The following is a 12,652-nucleotide window of genomic DNA, read 5'->3' as shown; positions in this document are numbered from 1 at the left end:
CTTATTGTGGGAATATTACAAACGTCTGACAAAAGTGAAAAATGTAAAATTCCATTTTCAACCAAACATGCTAGAATTGCTCCAATTGAGCTAATTAGCTTACTGTGAGAAAATTGCAATTGTCTGACAAAAGTGAAAAATGTAAATTTCCAATTTCAACCAAACATGCTAGAAATGCTCCAATTGAGCTAATTAGCTTATTGTGAGAATATTGCAATTGTCTGACAAAACTGAAAAATGTAAATTTCCAATTTCAACCAAACATGCTAGAAATGCTCCAATTGAGCTAATTAGCTTATTGTGAGAATATTGCAATTGTCTGACAAAAGTGAAAAATGTAAATTTCCAATTTCAACCAAACATGCTAGGAATGCTCCAACTGAGCTAATTAGCTTCTTGTGAGAATATTACAAACGTCTGACAAAACTGAAAAATGTAAATTTCCAATTTCAACCAAACATGCTAGAAATGCTCCAATTGAGCTAATTAGCTTATTGTGAGAATATTACAAACGTCTGACAACACTGAAAAATGTGAATTTCCAATTTCAACCAAACATGCTAGAAATGCTCCAATTGAGCTAATTAGCTTATTGTGAGAATATTGCAATTGTCTGACAAAAGTGAAAAATGTAAATTTCCAATTTCAACCAAACATGCTAGAAATGCTCAAATTGCGCAAATAAGCCTACTGTAAGAATTTTACAAACGTCTGACAAAAGTGAAAAATGTAAATTTTCAATTTCAACCAAACATGCTAGGAATGCTCCAATTGAGCTAATTAGCTTATTGTGAGAATATTACAAACGTCTGACAACACTGAAAAATGTAAATTTCTAATTTCAGCCAAAAATACTAGAAATGCTCCAAATGAGCTAATTAGCTTATTGAGAGAATATTGCAATTGTCTGACAAAAGTGAAAAATGTAAACTTCCAATTTCAACCAAACATGCTAGAAATGCTCCAATTGAGCTATTTAGCTTATTGTGAGAATATTGCAATTGTCTGACAAAAGTGAAAAATGTAAATTTCCAATTTCAACCAAACATGCTAGAAATGCTCCAATTGAGCTAATTAGCTTATTGTGAGAATATTACAAACGTCTGACAACACTGAAAAATGTAAATTTCCAATTTCAACCAAACATGCTAGAAATGCTCCAATTGAGCTAATTAGCTTATTGTGAGAATATTGCAATTGTCTGACAAAAGTGAAAAATGTAAATTTCCAATTTCAACCAAACATGCTAGAAATGCTCAAATTGCGCAAATAAGCCTACTGTAAGAATTTTACAAACGTCTGACAAAAGTGAAAAATGTAAATTTTCAATTTCAACCAAACATGCTAGGAATGCTCCAATTGAGCTAATTAGCTTATTGTGAGAATATTACAAACGTCTGACAACACTGAAAAATGTAAATTTCTAATTTCAGCCAAAAATACTAGAAATGCTCCAAATGAGCTAATTAGCTCATTGAGAGAATATTGCAATTGTCTGACAAAAGTGAAAAATGTAAATTTCCAATTTCAACCAAACATGCTAGAAATGCTCCAATTGAGCTAATTAGCTTATTGAGAGAATATTGCAATTGTCTGACAAAACTGAAAAATGTAAATTTCCAATTTCAACCAAACATGCTAGAAATGCTCCAATTGAGCTAACTAGCTTATTGTGAGAATATTGCAATCGTCTAACAAAATTGAGAAATGTAAATTTCCAATTTCAACCAAACATGCTAGAAATGCTAAAATTGAGCTTTTTAGCTTATTGTGAGAATATTGCAATTGTCTGATAAAAGTGAAAAATGTAAATTTCCAATTTCAACTAAACATGCTAGAAATGATCCAATTGAGCTAATTAGCTTATTGTGAGAATATTACAAACGTCTGACAAAACTGAAAAATGTAAATTTCCAATTTCAACCAAACATGCTAGAAATGCTCCAATTGAGCTAATTAGCTTATTGTGAGAATATTACAAACATCTGACAACACTGAAAAATGTAAAATTCAAATTTCAACCAAACATGCTAGAAATGCTCCAATTGAGCTAATTAGCTTATTGTGAGAACATTACAAACGTCTGACAAAACTGAAAAATGTAAATTTCCAATTTCAACCAAACATGCTAGAAATGCTTCAATTGAGCTAACTAGCTTATTGAGAGAATAATGCAATTGTCTGACAAAACTGAAAAATGTAAAATTCCAATTTCAACCAAACATGCTAGAAATGCTCCAATTGAGCTAATTAGCTTATTGTGGGAATATTACAAACGTCTGACAAAAGTGAAAAATGTAAAATTCCAATTTCAACCAAACATGCTAGAATTGCTCCAATTGAGCTAATTAGCTTACTGTGAGAATATTGCAATTGTCTGACAAAAGTGAAAAACGTAAATTTCCAATTTCAACCAAACATGCTAGAAATGCTCCAATTGAGCTAATTAGCTTATTGTGAGAATATTGCAATTGTCTGACAAAACTGAAAAATGTAAATTTCCAATTTCAACCAAACATGCTAGAAATGCTCCAATTGAGCTAATTAGCTTATTGTGAGAATATTGCAATTGTCTGACAAAAGTGAAAAATGTAAATTTCCAATTTCAACCAAACATGCTAGGAATGCTCCAACTGAGCTAATTAGCTTCTTGTGAGAATGTTACAAACGTCTGACAAAACTGAAAAATGTAATTTTCCAATTTCAACCAAACATGCTAGAAATGATCCAATTGAGCTAATTAGCTTATTGTGAGAATATTACAAACGTCTGACAAAACTGAAAAATGTAAATTTCCAATTTCAACCAAACATGCTAGAAATGCTCCAATTGAGCTAATTAGCTTATTGTGAGAATATTACAAACGTCTGACAACACTGAAAAATGTAAAATTCAAATTTCAACCAAACATGCTAGAAATGCTCCAATTGAGCTAACTAGCTTATTGTGAGAATATTGCAATCGTCTAACAAAATTGAGAAATGTAAATTTCCAATTTCAACCAAACATGCTAGAAATGCTCCAATTGAGCTAACTAGCTTATTGTGAGAATATTGAAATCGTCTAACAAAATTGAGAAATGTAAATTTCCAATTTCAACCAAACATGCTAGAAATGCTCCAATTGAGCTTTTTAGCTTATTGTGAGAATATTGCAATTGTCTGACAATAGTGAAAAATGTAAATTTCCAATTTCAACTAAACATGCTAGAAATGATCCAATTGAGCTAATTAGCTTATTGTGAGAATATTACAAACGTCTGACAAAACTGAAAAATGTAAATTTCCAATTTCAACCAAACATGCTAGAAATGCTCCAATTGAGCTAATTAGCTTATTGTGAGAATATTACAAACGTCTGACAACACTGAAAAATGTAAAATTCAAATTTCAACCAAACATGCTAGAAATGCTCCAATTGAGCTAATTAGCTTACTGTGAGAACATTACAAACGTCTGACAAAACTGAAAAATGTAAATTTCCAATTTCAACCAAACATGCTAGAAATGCTTCAATTGAGCTAACTAGCTTATTGAGAGAATAATGCAATTGTCTGACAAAACTGAAAAATGTAAAATTCCAATTTCAACCAAACATGCTAGAAATGCTCCAATTGAGCTAATTAGCTTATTGTGAGAACATTACAAACGTCTGACAAAACTGAAAAATGTAAATTTCCAATTTCAACCAAACATGCTAGAAATGCTTCAATTGAGCTAAATAGCTTATTGAGAGAATAATGCAATTGTCTGACAAAACTGAAAAATGTAAAATTCCAATTTCAACCAAACATGCTAGAAATGCTCCAATTGAGCTAATTAGCTTATTGTGGGAATATTACAAACGTCTGACAAAAGTGAAAAATGTAAAATTCCATTTTCAACCAAACATGCTAGAATTGCTCCAATTGAGCTAATTAGCTTACTGTGAGAAAATTGCAATTGTCTGACAAAAGTGAAAAATGTAAATTTCCAATTTCAACCAAACATGCTAGAAATGCTCCAATTGAGCTAATTAGCTTATTGTGAGAATATTGCAATTGTCTGACAAAACTGAAAAATGTAAATTTCCAATTTCAACCAAACATGCTAGAAATGCTCCAATTGAGCTAATTAGCTTATTGTGAGAATATTGCAATTGTCTGACAAAAGTGAAAAATGTAAATTTCCAATTTCAACCAAACATGCTAGGAATGCTCCAACTGAGCTAATTAGCTTCTTGTGAGAATATTACAAACGTCTGACAAAACTGAAAAATGTAAATTTCCAATTTCAACCAAACATGCTAGAAATGCTCCAATTGAGCTAATTAGCTTATTGTGAGAATATTACAAACGTCTGACAACACTGAAAAATGTAAATTTCCAATTTCAACCAAACATGCTAGAAATGCTCCAATTGAGCTAATTAGCTTATTGTGAGAATATTGCAATTGTCTGACAAAAGTGAAAAATGTAAATTTCCAATTTCAACCAAACATGCTAGAAATGCTCAAATTGCGCAAATAAGCCTACTGTAAGAATTTTACAAACGTCTGACAAAAGTGAAAAATGTAAATTTTCAATTTCAACCAAACATGCTAGGAATGCTCCAATTGAGCTAATTAGCTTATTGTGAGAATATTACAAACGTCTGACAACACTGAAAAATGTAAATTTCTAATTTCAGCCAAAAATACTAGAAATGCTCCAAATGAGCTAATTAGCTTATTGAGAGAATATTGCAATTGTCTGACAAAAGTGAAAAATGTAAACTTCCAATTTCAACCAAACATGCTAGAAATGCTCCAATTGAGCTATTTAGCTTATTGTGAGAATATTGCAATTGTCTGACAAAAGTGAAAAATGTAAATTTCCAATTTCAACTAAACATGCTAGAAATGCTCCAATTGAGCTAATTAGCTTATTGTGAGAATATTACAAACGTCTGACAAAACTGAAAAATGTAAATTTCCAATTTCAACCAAACATGCTAGAAATGCTCCAATTGAGCTAATTAGCTTATTGTGAGAATATTACAAACGTCTGACAACACTGAAAAATGTAAAATTCAAATTTCAACCAAACATGCTAGAAATGCTCCAATTGAGCTAATTAGCTTATTGTGAGAACATTACAAACGTCTGACAAAACTGAAAAATGTAAATTTCCAATTTCAACCAAACATGCTAGAAATGCTTCAATTGAGCTAACTAGCTTATTGAGAGAATAATGCAATTGTCTGACAAAACTGAAAAATGTAAAATTCCAATTTCAACCAAACATGCTAGAAATGCTCCAATTGAGCTAATTAGCTTATTGTGGGAATATTACAAACGTCTGACAAAAGTGAAAAATGTAAAATTCCAATTTCAACCAAACATGCTAGAATTGCTCCAATTGAGCTAATTAGCTTACTGTGAGAATATTGCAATTGTCTGACAAAAGTGAAAAATGTAAATTTCCAATTTCAACCAAACATGCTAGAAATGCTCCAATTGAGCTAATTAGCTTATTGTGAGAATATTACAAACGTCTGACAACACTGAAAAATGTAAATTTCCAATTTTAACCGAACATGCTAGAAATGCTCCAATTGAGCTAATTAGCTTATTGTGAGAATATTGCAATTGTCTGACAAAACTGAAAAATGTAAATTTCCAATTTCAACCAAACATGCTAGAAATGCTCCAATTGAGCTAATTAGCTTCTTGTGGGAATATTACAAACGTCTGACAAAACTGAAAAATGTAAATTTCCAATTTCAACCAAACATGCTAGAAATGCTCCAATTGAGCTAATTAGCTTATTGTGAGAATATTACAAACGTCTGACAACACTGAAAAATGTAAATTTCCAATTTCAACCAAACATGCTAGAAATGCTCCAATTGAGCTAATTAGCTTATTGTGAGAACATTACAAACGTCTGACAAAACTGAAAAATGTAAATTTCCAATTTCAACCAAACATGCTAGAAATGCTCCAATTGAGCTAACTAGCTTATTGAGAGAATATTGCAATTGTCTGACAAAACTGAAAAATGTAAAATTCCAATTTCAACCAAACATGCTAGAAATGCTCCAATTGAGCTAATTAGCTTATTGTGGGAATATTACAAACGTCTGACAAAAGTGAAAAATGTAAATTTCCAATTTCAACCAAACATGCTAGAAATGCTCCAATTGAGCTAATTAGCTTATTGAGAGAATATTGCAATTGTTTGACAAAAGTGAAAAATGTAAATTTCTAATTTCAACCAAACGTGCTAGAAATGCTCCAATTGAGCTAATTAGCTTATTGTGAGAATATTACAAACGTCTGACAAAAGTGAAAAATGTAAACTTCCAATTTCAACCAAACATGCTAGAAATGCTCCAATTGAGCTAATTAGCTTATTGTGAGAATATTGCAATTGTCTGACAAAAGTGAAAAATGTAAATTTCCAATTTCAACCAAACATGCTAGAAATGCTCCAATTGAGCTAATCAGCTTATTGTGGGAATATTACAAACGTCTGACAAAAGTGAAAAGTGTAAATTTCCAATTTCAACCAAACATGCTAGAATTGCTCCAATTGAGCTAATTAGCTTATTGTGAGAATATTGCATTTGTCTGACAAAAGTGAAAAATGTAAAATTCCAATTTCAACCAAACATGCTAGAAATGCTCCAATTGCGCAAATAAGCCTACTGTAAGAATTTTACAAACGTCTGACAAAAGTGAAAAATGTAAATTTCCAATTTCAACCAAACATGCTAGAAATGCTCCAATTGAGCTAATTAGCTTATTGAGAGAATATTGCAATTGTTTGACAAAAGTGAAAAATGTAAATTTCCAATTTCAAGCAAACGTGCTAGAAATGCTCCAATTGAGCTAATTAGCTTATTGTGAGAATATTACAAACGTCTGACGAAAGTGAAAAAAGTAAATTTCCAATTTCAACCAAACATGCTAGAAATGCTCCAATTGAGCTAATTAGCTTATTGTGAGAATATTGCAATTGTCTGACAAAAGTGAAAAATGTAAATTTCCAATTTCAACCAAACATGCTAGAAATGCTCCAATTGAGCTAATTAGCTTATTGTGAGAATATTGCAATTGTCTGACAAAAGTCAAAAATATAAATTTCCAATTTCAACCAAACATGCTAGAAATGCTCCAATTGAGCTAATTAGCTTATTGTGAGAATACTACAAACGTCTGACAAAACTGAAAAATGTAAATTTCCAATTTCAACCAAACATGCTAGAAATGCTCCAATTGAGCTAATTAGCTTATTGTGAGAATATTGCAATTGTCTGACAAAAGTGAAAAATGTAAATTTCCAATTTCAACCAAACATGCTAGAAATGCTCCAATTGAGCTAATTAGCCTATTGTGAGAATATTGCAATTGTCTGACAAAAGTGAAAAATTTAAATTTCCGATTTCAACCAAACATGCTAGAAATGCTCCAATTGAGCTAATTAGCTTATTGTGAGAATACTACAAACGCCTGACAAAAGTGAAAAATGTAAATTTCCAATTTCAACCAAACATGCTAGAAATGCTCCAATTGAGCTAATTAGTTATTGTGAGAATATTACAAACGTCTAACAAAATTGAAAAATGTAAATTTCCAATTTCAACCAAACATGCTAGAAATGCTTCAATTGAGCTAATTAGCTTATTGTGAGAATATTGCAATTGTCTGACAAAAGTGAAAAATGTAAATTTCCAATTTCAACCAAACATGCTAGAAATGCTGAAATTGCGCAAAAAGCCTACTGTAAGAATTTTACAAACGTCTGACAAAACTGAAAAATGTAAATTTCCAATTTCAACCAAACATGCTAGAAATGCTCCAATTGAGCTAATTAGCTTATTGTGAGAATATTGCAATGGTCTGACAAAAGTGAAAAATGTAAATTTCCAATTTCAACCAAACATGATAGAAATGCTCAAATTGCGCAAATAAGCCTACTGTAAGAATTTTACAAACGTCTGACAAAACTGAAAAATGTAAATTTCCACTTTCAACCAAACATGCTAGAAATGCTCCAATTGAGCTAATTAGCTTATTGTGAGAATACTGCAATGGTCTGACAAAAGTGAAAAATGTAAATTTCCAATTTCAACCAAACATGCTAGAAATGCTCAAATTGAACTAATTAGCTTATTGTGAGAATATTGCAATTGTCTGACAAAAGTGAAAAATGTAAATTTCCAATTTCAACCAAACATGCTAGAAATGCTCCAATTGAGCTAATTAGCTTATTGTGAGAATATTACAAACGTCTAACAAAATTGAAAAATGTAAATTTCCAATTTCAACCAAACATGCTAGAAATGCTGAAATTGCGCAAAAAGCCTATTGTAAGAATTTTACAAACGTCTGACAAAACTGAAAAATGTAAATTTCTAATTTCAACCAAACATGCTAGAAATGCTCCAATTGAGCTAATTAGCTTATTGTGAGAATATTGCAATGGTCTGACAAAAGTGAAAAATGTAAATTTCCAATTTCAACCAAACATGATAGAAATGCTCAAATTGCGCAAATAAGCCTTCTGTAAGAATTTTACAAACGTCTGACAAAACTGAAAAATGTAAATTTCCAATTTCAACCAAACATGCTAGAAATGCTCAAATTGAGCTAATTGGCTTATTGTGAGAATTTTACAAACGTCTGACAACACTGAAAAATGTAAATTTCCAATTTCAACCAAACATGCTAGAAATGCTCCAATTGAGCTAATTAGCTTATTGTGAGAATATTACAAACGTCTGACAACACTGAAAAATGTAAATTTCTAATTTCAACCAAAAATGCTAGAAATGCTCCAATTGAGCTAATTAGCTTATTGTGAGAATACTACAAACGTCTGACAAAACTGAAAAATGTAAATTTCCAATTTCAACCAAACATGCTAGAAATGCTCCAATTGAGCTAATTAGCTTATTGAGATAATATTGCAATTGTCTGACAAAAGTGAAAAATGTAAACTTCCAATTTCAACCTAACATGCTAGAAATACTCCAAATGAACTAATTAGCTTATTGTGAGAATATTGCAATTGTCTGACAAAAGTGAAAAATGTAAATTTCCAATTTCAACCAAACATGCTAGAAATGCTCCAATTGAGCTAATTAGCTTATTGTGAGAATACTACAAACGTCTGACAAAACTGAAAAATGTAAATTTCCATTTTCAACCAAACATGCTAGAAATGCTCCAATTGAGCTAATTAGCTTATTGAGAGAATATTGCAATTATCTGACAAAACTGAAAAATGTAAATTTCCAATTTCAACCAAACATGCTAGAAATGCTCAAATTGAGCTAATTAGCTTATTGTGAGAATTTTACAAACGTCTGACAAAACTGAAAAATGTAAATTTCCAATTTCAACCAAACATGCTAGAAATGCTCAAATTGAGCTAATTGGCTTATTGTGAGAATATTACAAACGTCTGACAACACTGAAAAATGTAAATTTCCAATTTCAACCAAACATGCTAGAAATGCTCCAATTGAGCTAATTAGCTTATTGTGAGAATATTGCAATGGTCTGACAAAAGTGAAAAATGTAAATTTCCAATTTCAACCAAACATGCTAGAAATGCTCAAATTGCGCAAATAAGCCTACTGCAAGAATTTTACAAACGTCTGACAAAACTGAAAAATGTAAATTTCCAATTTCAACCAAACATGCTAGAAATGCTCCAATTGAGCTAATTAGCTTATTGTGAGAATATTACAAACGTCTGACAAAACTGAAAAATGTAAATTTCCAATTTCAACCAAACATGCTAGAAATACTCCAATTGAGCTATTTAGCTTATTGAGAGAATATTGCAATTGTCTGACAAAAGTGAAAAATGTAAATTTCCAATTTCAACCAAACATGCTAGAAATGCTCCAATTGAGCTAATTAGCTTATTGTGAGAATATTACAAACGTCTAACAAAATTGAAAAATGTAAATTTCCAATTTCAACCAAACATGCTAGAAATGCTCCAATTGAGCTAATTAGCTTATTGTGAGAATATTGCAATTGTCTGACAAAAGTGAAAAATGTAAATTTCCAATTTCAACCAAACATGCTAGAAATGCTCCAATTGAGCTAATTAGCTTATTGTGAGAATACTACAAACGTCTGACAAAACTGAAAAATGTAAATTTCCAATTTCAACCAAACATGCTAGAAATACTCCAATTGAGCTAATTAGCTTATTGAGAGAATATTGCAATTGTCTGACAAAACTGAAAAATGTAAATTTCCAATTTCAACCAAACATGCTAGAAATGCTCCAATTGAGCTAATTAGCTTATTGTGAGAATATTACAAACGTCTAACAAAATTGAAAAATGTAAATTTCCAATTTCAACCAAACATGCTAGAAATGCTCCAATTGAGCTAATTAGCTTATTGAGAGTATATTGCAATTGTCTGACAAAAGTGAAAAATGTAAATTTCCAATTTCAACCAAACATGTTAGAAATGCTCCAATTGAGCTAATTAGCTTATTGTGAGAATATTACAAACGTCTGACAAAAGTGAAACATGTAAATTTCCAATTTCAACCAAACATGCTAGAAATGCTCCAATTGAGCTAATTAGCTTATTGTGAGAATATTAGAACTGTCTGACAACACTGAAAAATGTAAATTTCCAATTTCAACCAAACATGCTAGAAATGCTCCAATTGAGCTAATTAGCTTATTGTGAGAATATTGCAATTGTTTGACAAAAGTGAAAAATGTAAATTTCCAATTTCAACCAAACATGCTAGAAATACTCCAATTGAGCTAATTAGCTTATTGTGAGAATATTACAAACGTCTGACAAAAGTGAAAAATGTAAAATTCCAATTTCAACCAAACATGCTAGAAATGGTCCAATTGAGCTAATTAGCTTATTGTGAGAATATTACAAACGTCTGACAAAACTGAAAAATGTAAATTTCCAATTTCAACCAAACATGCTAGAAATGCTCCAATTGAGCTAATTAGCTTATTGTGAGAATATTGCAATTGTCTGACAAAAGTGAAAAATGTAAATTTCCAATTTCAACCAAACATGCTAGAAATGCTCCAATTGAGCTAATCAGCTTATTGTGGGAATATTACAAACGTCTGACAAAAGTGAAAAATGTAAATTTCCAATTTCAACCAAACATGCTAGAAATGCTCCAATTGAGCTAATTAGCTTATTGTGAGAATATTGCAATTGTCTGACAAAAGTCAAAAATGTAAATTTCCAATTTCAACCAAACATGCTAGAAATGCTCAAATTGCGCAAATAAGCCTACTGTAAAAATTTTACAAACGTCTGACAAAACTGAAAAATGTAAATTTCCAATTTCAAACAAACATGCTAGAAATGCTCTAATTGAGCTAATTAGCTTATTGTGAGAATATTACAAACGTCTGACAACACTGAAAAATGTAAATTTCTAATTTCAACCAAAAATGCTAGAAATGCTCCAATTGAGCTAATTAGCTTATTGTGAGAATATTGCAATTGTCTGACAAAAGTGAAAAATGTAAATTTCCAATTTCAACCAAACATGCTAGAAATGCTCCAATTGAGCTAATTAGCTTATTGTGAGAATACTACAAACGTCTGACAAAACTGAAAAATGTAAGTTTCCAATTTCAACCAAACATGCTAGAAATACTCCAATTGAGCTATTTAGCTTATTGAGAGAATATTGCAATTGTCTGACAAAACTGAAAAATGTAAATTTCCAATTTCAACCAAACATGCTAGAAATGCTCCAATTGAGCTAATTAGCTTATTGTGAGAATATTACAAACGTCTAACAAAATTGAAAAATGTAAATTTCCAATTTCAACCAAACATGCTAGAAATGCTCCAATTGAGCTAATTAGCTTATTGTGAGAATATTGCAATTGTCTGACGAAAGTGAAAAATATAAATTTCCAATTTCAACCAAACATGCTAGAAATGCTCCAATTGAGCTAATTAGCTTATTGTGAGAATACTACAAACGTCTGACAAAACTGAAAAATGTAAATTTCCAATTTCAACCAAACATGCTAGAAATACTCCATTTGAGCTAATTAGCTTATTGAGAGAATATTGCAATTGTCTGACAAAACTGAAAAATGTAAATTTCCAATTTCAACCAAACATGCTAGAAATGCTCCAATTGAGCTAATTAGCTTATTGTGAGAATATTACAAACGTCTAACAAAATTGAAAAATGTAAATTTCCAATTTCAACCAAACATGCTAGAAATGCTCCAATTGAGCTAATTAGCTTATTGTGAGAATATTGCAATTGTCTGACAAAAGTGAAAAATGTAAATTTCCAATTTCAACCAAACATGCTAGAAATGCTCAAATTGCGCAAATAAGCCTACTGTAAGAATTTTACAAACGTCTGACAAAACTGAAAAATGTAAATTTCCAATTTCAACCAAACATGCTAGAAATGCTCCAATTGAGCTAATTAGCTGATTGTGAGAATATTACAAACGTTTGACGACACTGAAAAATGTAAATTTCTAATTTCAACCAAAAATGCTAGAAATGCTCCAAATGAGCTAATTAGCTCATTGAGAGAATATTGCAATTGTCTGACAAAAGTGAAAAATGTAAACTTCCAATTTCAACCAAACATGCTAGAAATGCTCCAATTGAGCTAATTCGCTTTTTGTGAGAA

This window comes from Watersipora subatra, unplaced genomic scaffold, assembly GCF_963576615.1.
Source record: "Watersipora subatra unplaced genomic scaffold, tzWatSuba1.1 SCAFFOLD_64, whole genome shotgun sequence".
Classification (NCBI taxonomy): Eukaryota; Metazoa; Bryozoa; class Gymnolaemata; order Cheilostomatida; family Watersiporidae; genus Watersipora; species Watersipora subatra.
The sequence above is the reverse complement of the archived record's forward strand: the minus strand, read 5'-3'. Positions refer to the sequence as shown.